Genomic DNA, 6,623 nt, shown 5'->3' on the forward strand with positions numbered 1-6,623 from the left:
TAGTAACTATGCACTTTCAATGCTTATTTCAAAAGCTCTGTAACTCAGTAGCAGACATTTGAGTTACCCAAATTCGTTACTGTTTCAATCCCCACTCCTCTTTTCCTTAGAGTCTTGGTCTACACACAGACACCGTTCTTAAACATTTTAATCTCACACACACAGGTTGAGTGCAGTGCGGGTGATGGACACTGTGCTGGCTACCATAAGTAATACAAACATGAATGCCTTAGACTGAAAGCTTATATCCTATCCACCCCCTCTATTCATATGTTGACACCCTAACCCCCCAAGGTGATACTGTTAGGAGATGAGGACTTGGGGAGGTACTTAGGTCCTGAGAACGGATACCTCACGAATGGAATGAATGCCCTTAGAAAAAACACCCCAGAGAGTTTCCTAGCCCTCGCCCCCACGTGAGGACCCAGCGAAAGATAGCAGCCTATGAACCAAGAAGAGGATTCTCATCAGACACCGAAGCAGTGGGTGCCTTGATCTTGGACTTAGCCTCCAGAACTGTGAGAAATGAAATTCTGTTGTTTATAAGCCATCCACTTTATAGTACTTTTGTTACAGCAGCCTGAACGGCCTAAGACAGTGAGTGTGCGAGTGGAAGTTGATTCTACCCTTAGCAGCTGCATGACCTGGGCAAGCTACTTAATCTCCCCGAGTCTCAGTTTCTTTAATGTTAAAATGAGGAGAGTCCTGGCCTGACAACATTGTTGTGAGGGTTCAATGAGATAATGTGTGCAAGTCACTTGGCACAGGTGGGCACATAGAAAGGCTCACTAAATGCAAAATTTTGTTTTAGCAGAATTTAGAATCCAGTAGGAAAATAGGAGAACTACACAGGTACCTGTAACACATGTGGTGGAGGGTTAGTGAAACTATCACGGCAAGTAAAATTAGTTGGGAAGATAAGGTTTAGAGTAGCACAGATAGAGGGGAAAGGCAATCCAGGTGGACAAAAGGGTGAATCAAAGCCTAGCGGTACAAAAGCACACCGTGTGTTTAGTGAGAAGTAAGCAGGCTGGTTTGGCTGGAGCATCGTGTGTGCTTGTGTAGCAGGGGGAGATAACGCCAACTGAGGTCAATACAAGTTAAACTGAGTAAAAATAGTGGTAGGATTTAAATATCAGATTGGGGAGTTAGTGCTTAACTGATTTGGAAATAAGACTTTTGAAGAAGAGAGTGCTGTAAGTCCTGCTTTATTTTTCAGAGTAGGAGTCTTGATCTTGGATTTAGCTGCAGAGAGAAAGATTTGTTAGGAGACCATTATAAATAGTCTAGGTCATCAGCAATTAGGATCTGATTTAGAGATAACGGACAGAACTGACACGGGAGGATAGGAGTGAAGTCATTGAGAAGATAGAATCTCTCGCGCCAGCCAGTGGTGGTGGTTAGGGTGACAGGAATACCAGGGGTGGGGCCTAAAGAACTGAACCAAGGCCAGGTTCCTGGGAGACTGCCATTAACGGGTTAGTTGATCACTGGGAGATGGGTTTTAGTATAAAGGAGGTGGGGTAGGCAGAAGGCATTTTACAAGAGGTTAAGGAGTGAATGGGTGAGCAAAGGGTGGGTACCCACTTTAAATGTTAGGGTGAAGACTGAGAAAAAGACCAAGGTGTTGAATGTTTCTATTAGATGACCACCCAGAGATGAGTTTTAGCAGACTGGAGGAGGAAGGCAGATCACAAGGGATCGAAGAGGGAATGAGGGGTGAAATGGACGTTGTGGATGAAGATTGTGGACACCTCAATCCTGCTTGGAGGTTACAGGAGCCTGAAGGGGTCTTAGAATGAAGGGAAAGTTCTCTTTTGCATACAAGAGACTGACATGCTTGTAGACGAAGCAACCTAGTAAAAAGAGATTGAGGTGGCTCATGGAGAGGTGAGGTTTTGGAGTTAATGGATAAGAGATGGGACCAGGAGTCAACAGGATAACCACAGTGTTCATCACATGGAAGTCAGGGATGGTACCTGTACAGAAGGAAATTATAAAGCCGTAGAAGAAAGAAAGAGGAAATTTTCAATGTACTGAGTTAGAACAGTCTCTAACATAAAATTAAGAAAAGTAAAGTTGGGAACAGCGTATATAATACATTCTGGTTTTTAAAAAAGATTAAAAATAAGAAATGATGTTTACATTTGCTTGCATCTACCTCAATAAACTCTGAAAAGATACAGAGAAGGGAGATTTGTTACTCACTGGAGTGGGATGAAAACTAAACAGCAAGGAGAGAGACTTTTCACTGTGTGCCACTTTATTTTCTTCTGATTTTTTAAAACAGGGAGTGTATTACTATTCCAAGCATTAAATTGAAGAAAATTACATCCTTATTATGGAATGCTATACAGCCATTTAAAATACTGTCAAAAAAATAAGAAAGAACAAGTAAAACAAAACAAAAATAAAATAATGTAGAAAATGTAGGTACTGATTTGGGAAGAAGTCCATGACATAGGAAGTGTAAAAAGCAGATTGTTGATTTAAGTAGATTTAAATAAAGTATCTGATAACCAGGAAATGGCTTCAATTTACTTTAAGTCCTTGGAAGGCATTTTAATCCCTTGGAATGTATGAGATGGCCTTTAGAAATAAAACCCCCAAAGATTATGTGATAGCGTGTAAAGTTTTTACAGTGTCAGTGGAACATTCTAAACAGCGTATCCACAGTATGAAATATGTGTGAATATCAACAGAGATGAACCAAAGAACATGTGAAGGTAAAATCAGTTGCAACGATGTGGTGGGATGTGCTGCAACTTCTAACTTCAAAGTTATGTATTTAATGTTATTATATGTGATCATAAGAAGAATTAAAGTATTTAAAAGATATTTCTCTAAAGCAAAAAAAAAGAGTCATATTATGGCTGGAGCTAACATTGGCAAGAAGATGTGCGAAGAAAGGAACAGTGACAAGGAGGAGGGAAGGTGTGGGTTAGTTAGAAGCTTTGGGAAGCAGAGCAGGGCAAGAGACAGGAAGGGAGACGGGTCAGCAGCAATGAGAGCCCAGGCCGGGTAGCTGAGAGCCACAGCGATCGCAGTTAACCAGGCCGGTGATTTCCTCAAAGTACTACGTGGTGGCCTGGAGAGCCCACTGTGAGAACAGGCACTGGGAACTTCGAAGAGGCAAATGATTCTGGGTTGGCAGAGAGAAGTCCATCTGTGGGACTTAGAGTTGAAAGAGCATTAACTGCTGGTATGTGGGTGTAGGAGAATTAGAAGGTGTGTCTACAAACCAGTTTAGTGTTTAACTATTTTTTTTGTATTTTAATTTTTTATTTCTTCTTAGTTTTTAAAAAATCAAAAAATCATCACCCAAAAATATGCTTATTGATTTGAGAGAAAGAGAGAAGGGGGGGGGGGAGAGAGAAAGAGAGAGAGAGAGGGAGAGGGAGAGGGAGAGAGAGAAATGTCAATATGAGAGAGAAACATTGATTCTTTGCTTCCTGTATGTGCCCTGACTGGGGACTGAACCCACAACTTTTTGGTGTATGGAATGAGGCTCAAACCAGCTGAACCACCCAGCCAGGTGTATTTTAATTTTTTATTGATATATAACATTTCTACAAAATGCCTCCTTCTTGCTCTGGCTGGTGTGGCTCAGTACGTTGGGCATTGTCCTGCACACCGAAAGGTTGTGGGTTCAGCTCCTCTTCAGGAACCATGCCTGGGCTGTGGCCTTGGTCCCCAGTCAGGGTGTGTGCAAGAGACAACCAATGATGTTTCTCTCCCTCTCTTTCTCCCTCCCTTCCCGGCTCTCTAAAACAGGGGTGTCCAACATTTTGGTGTCTTTGGGCCACATTGGAAGAAGAAGAGTTACTGTCTTGAGCTGCACATTAAATACATTGCAACATGTAATCACAAAAAAACTCATAATGTTTTAAGTAAATTTACAACTTTGTGTTGGGCTGTATTCAGAGCCATCCTGGGCCCCGTGTAGCCCATGGGCCACAGGTTGGACACCCTGCAAATCAATAAAAGAAAAAAATCTTTTTAAATGCATCATTCTCTTTTATCTATGTGCTCTTTTTTCTAATATTTGGTATATGTTCTTTTAAAATCTGAGGTCAATACAAAACTATCCAGAGTAATTACAATTTTATAAAATAAAAACTGTTATATTTGTAAATGTATAGAAGGAAATGCATCATAATATAAATAATGATTATCTATGTACAGTACAGTAGTAGATACTTTTTATTTCTTTTTTTTTAAAGATTTTATTTATTTATTTTTAGAGAGAGAAGAGAGGGGGAGAGAGAGAGAGAGAGACATCAATGTGTGGTTGCTGGGGGCCGTGGCCTGCAACCCAGGCATGTGCCCTGACTGGGAATCGAACCTGCGATGCCTTGGTTCACAGCCTGCGCTCAATACACTGAGCTACGCCAGCCAGGGCGCTCTTTCCTTAAATTTTCTTTAGGAAACATGTTTTACTTTTTATAGAGAAAAAATGTTTGGGATTCTTGTTTTCAGTTTTGATTAGAAATGTGAAATCTGCCCTGGCTGGCATGGCTCAGTGGATTGAGTGCGGGCTGTGAACCAAAGCATCACAGGTTCAATTCCCAGTCAGGGCATATGCCTGGGTTGCAGGCCATGACCCCCAGCAACCGCACATTGATGTTTCTCTCTCTCTCTCTCTCTCTCTTTCTCCCTCCCTTCCCTCTCTAAAAATAAATAAATAAAATTAAAAAAAAAGAAATGTGAAATCTGAAAACATCTATGGGGTCCAGCGCAAATAGTGCCCCTTTTTTATTACAAAATCATAAACATGTAATTCTGTAACATAACAATATCACATTCAAGCACAGCATATGACATTTTAGGTGAGATGTTCAAATTAAAACTATAAATTATTACAACCATGTTATAATCCTACCAACCACACTCAGGCAGGCCTTAACTTTCCCGGATCCTGTATATTCCCATTATCAAATTTTCACATTTTTCCATGTTTGCTTCATCCATTTTTAAGGTACAACATGGCAACATTCCATCCTAGTTTCGTTTTCCTATCTAAAAACGATGACTTTTTTTTTTAACATAACTGCAATAACATTATAATCGATAATATTATTATTTAACAATAATTCCCTAATATCATTTTGTACCCAGTTCAAACTCCAACTTTCCTAAATCACCCTAAAATATCTCTTACAGCTGGTTTGTTCAAACTGGGATTTAATCAAAAACCAGTTATTGCATTTGATGTTATGTGAGGTTCTTTTTAAGAAAACTGAATTCATTGCAACTTCATGAGCACTGAAAACATTTCATGAAGAAGGTGTCATTGGAACTGGTCTTCAAGGATATGTCAGAACTGACGTGGGTAGAAAGGTGAGGAGGTCATTGCTGGAGCAGAGATCAAAGTGAGATCAAAGAGAGACAGAAAGGTAGCAGCTGTGTTTGGAGAGTGGTACTTAGCCCAGCTATTTGGATCAAAAGAAAGGAAATAATGAGGCATAAAATAAGCAAAATCAACTGGAGACAGATCATGGAGGGCCTTGACGTCATTTCCAGTGTGCTCTGTAGAGCACATGAGAACTTCAGTGTGGCCCAGATGTGAGTAACCTCACATTATAGACCCATCAGTCCATAATGACAGCAGACAGTGGTTGTGATTTTTACGCCTGTGTATCCCTGGCACTTAGCAGAATGTACTTTATGGGATGCTCAGAGTGTTTTCATTGTCAGAAACAGTGCTATCGAAGGGTTTTTAGTGGGACACTAACAGGCCATAAATCTCTTTTGGGAAGACTTAGAAAATTGGTTGGCAACATCGATGAGTAGAATAAAAGTTTAGAGAGGAGACCTGGCTGGATGGGTTGGAGCAATTGAGGGAGGCTTTGTAGGTGGGGCTTGGCTAAACCAGATGGCAAAACGACAGAAGCAAAGATGAGGAGTCAGGAATGAGCCGAAGGTCGCCTAATGACTAGAGAGGGGAATGTGTTTGGGGAAGCTGTGAGAAATGGGGTGCCAAAAGACAAGGTCAGAAATGGTTTAGGGAGTCCAGTCTTGGTCAAGGATCTCTGTTATCACTCAACAAATGACCTCTGATCATCCTTGAATACAACATTGAGGATCTTAAAAATTGTATCTACCTATGTTCTTTCATATAAGAAGAACTTTTAGTACCATAAGAAAGACAAAATTGGGTGAGATTATCCAGAGCCTAAAAGGAATTAATGACTCAAGAAAGGAATATTAAATCAGAATTATATTGGATTGAGTTCATTTCAAATTTGTTAGACAATTTAAATATGATACTGAGTATAATTGCACATGTAAAATGAGAATATGATTGGCAATTTTAGCAAATTTAGTTAAAATAAACTTAATAAAGCAGAAGATTTGCTGAAAATCACATAAGAAATTGTGTGTTCTTACTCAAGCTTGGCAGGTTACCCCCCTTCCAGAAGGAGGCTAGACCTTCCTTATATTCAGGTTAAGGTTGGCAGGTGTGGAAACTGGTACAGAACTGGAAAAACCAAACCAAACCAAAACCCAGCTACATTTACCTTGCTGCCCGGCCAATGACTCAAGTTTGTGTGGATTACTTGCAGTGGTTCCCGGGGTTCCTGAGCACAGGGATCATCCGGAGAGTTTGCTAAACAGCAGGT

This window comes from Phyllostomus hastatus, unplaced genomic scaffold (genome assembly GCF_019186645.2).
Source record: "Phyllostomus hastatus isolate PE091 unplaced genomic scaffold, TTU_PhHast_1.1 phas_scaffold_114, whole genome shotgun sequence".
NCBI lineage: Eukaryota > Metazoa > Chordata > Mammalia > Chiroptera > Phyllostomidae > Phyllostomus > Phyllostomus hastatus.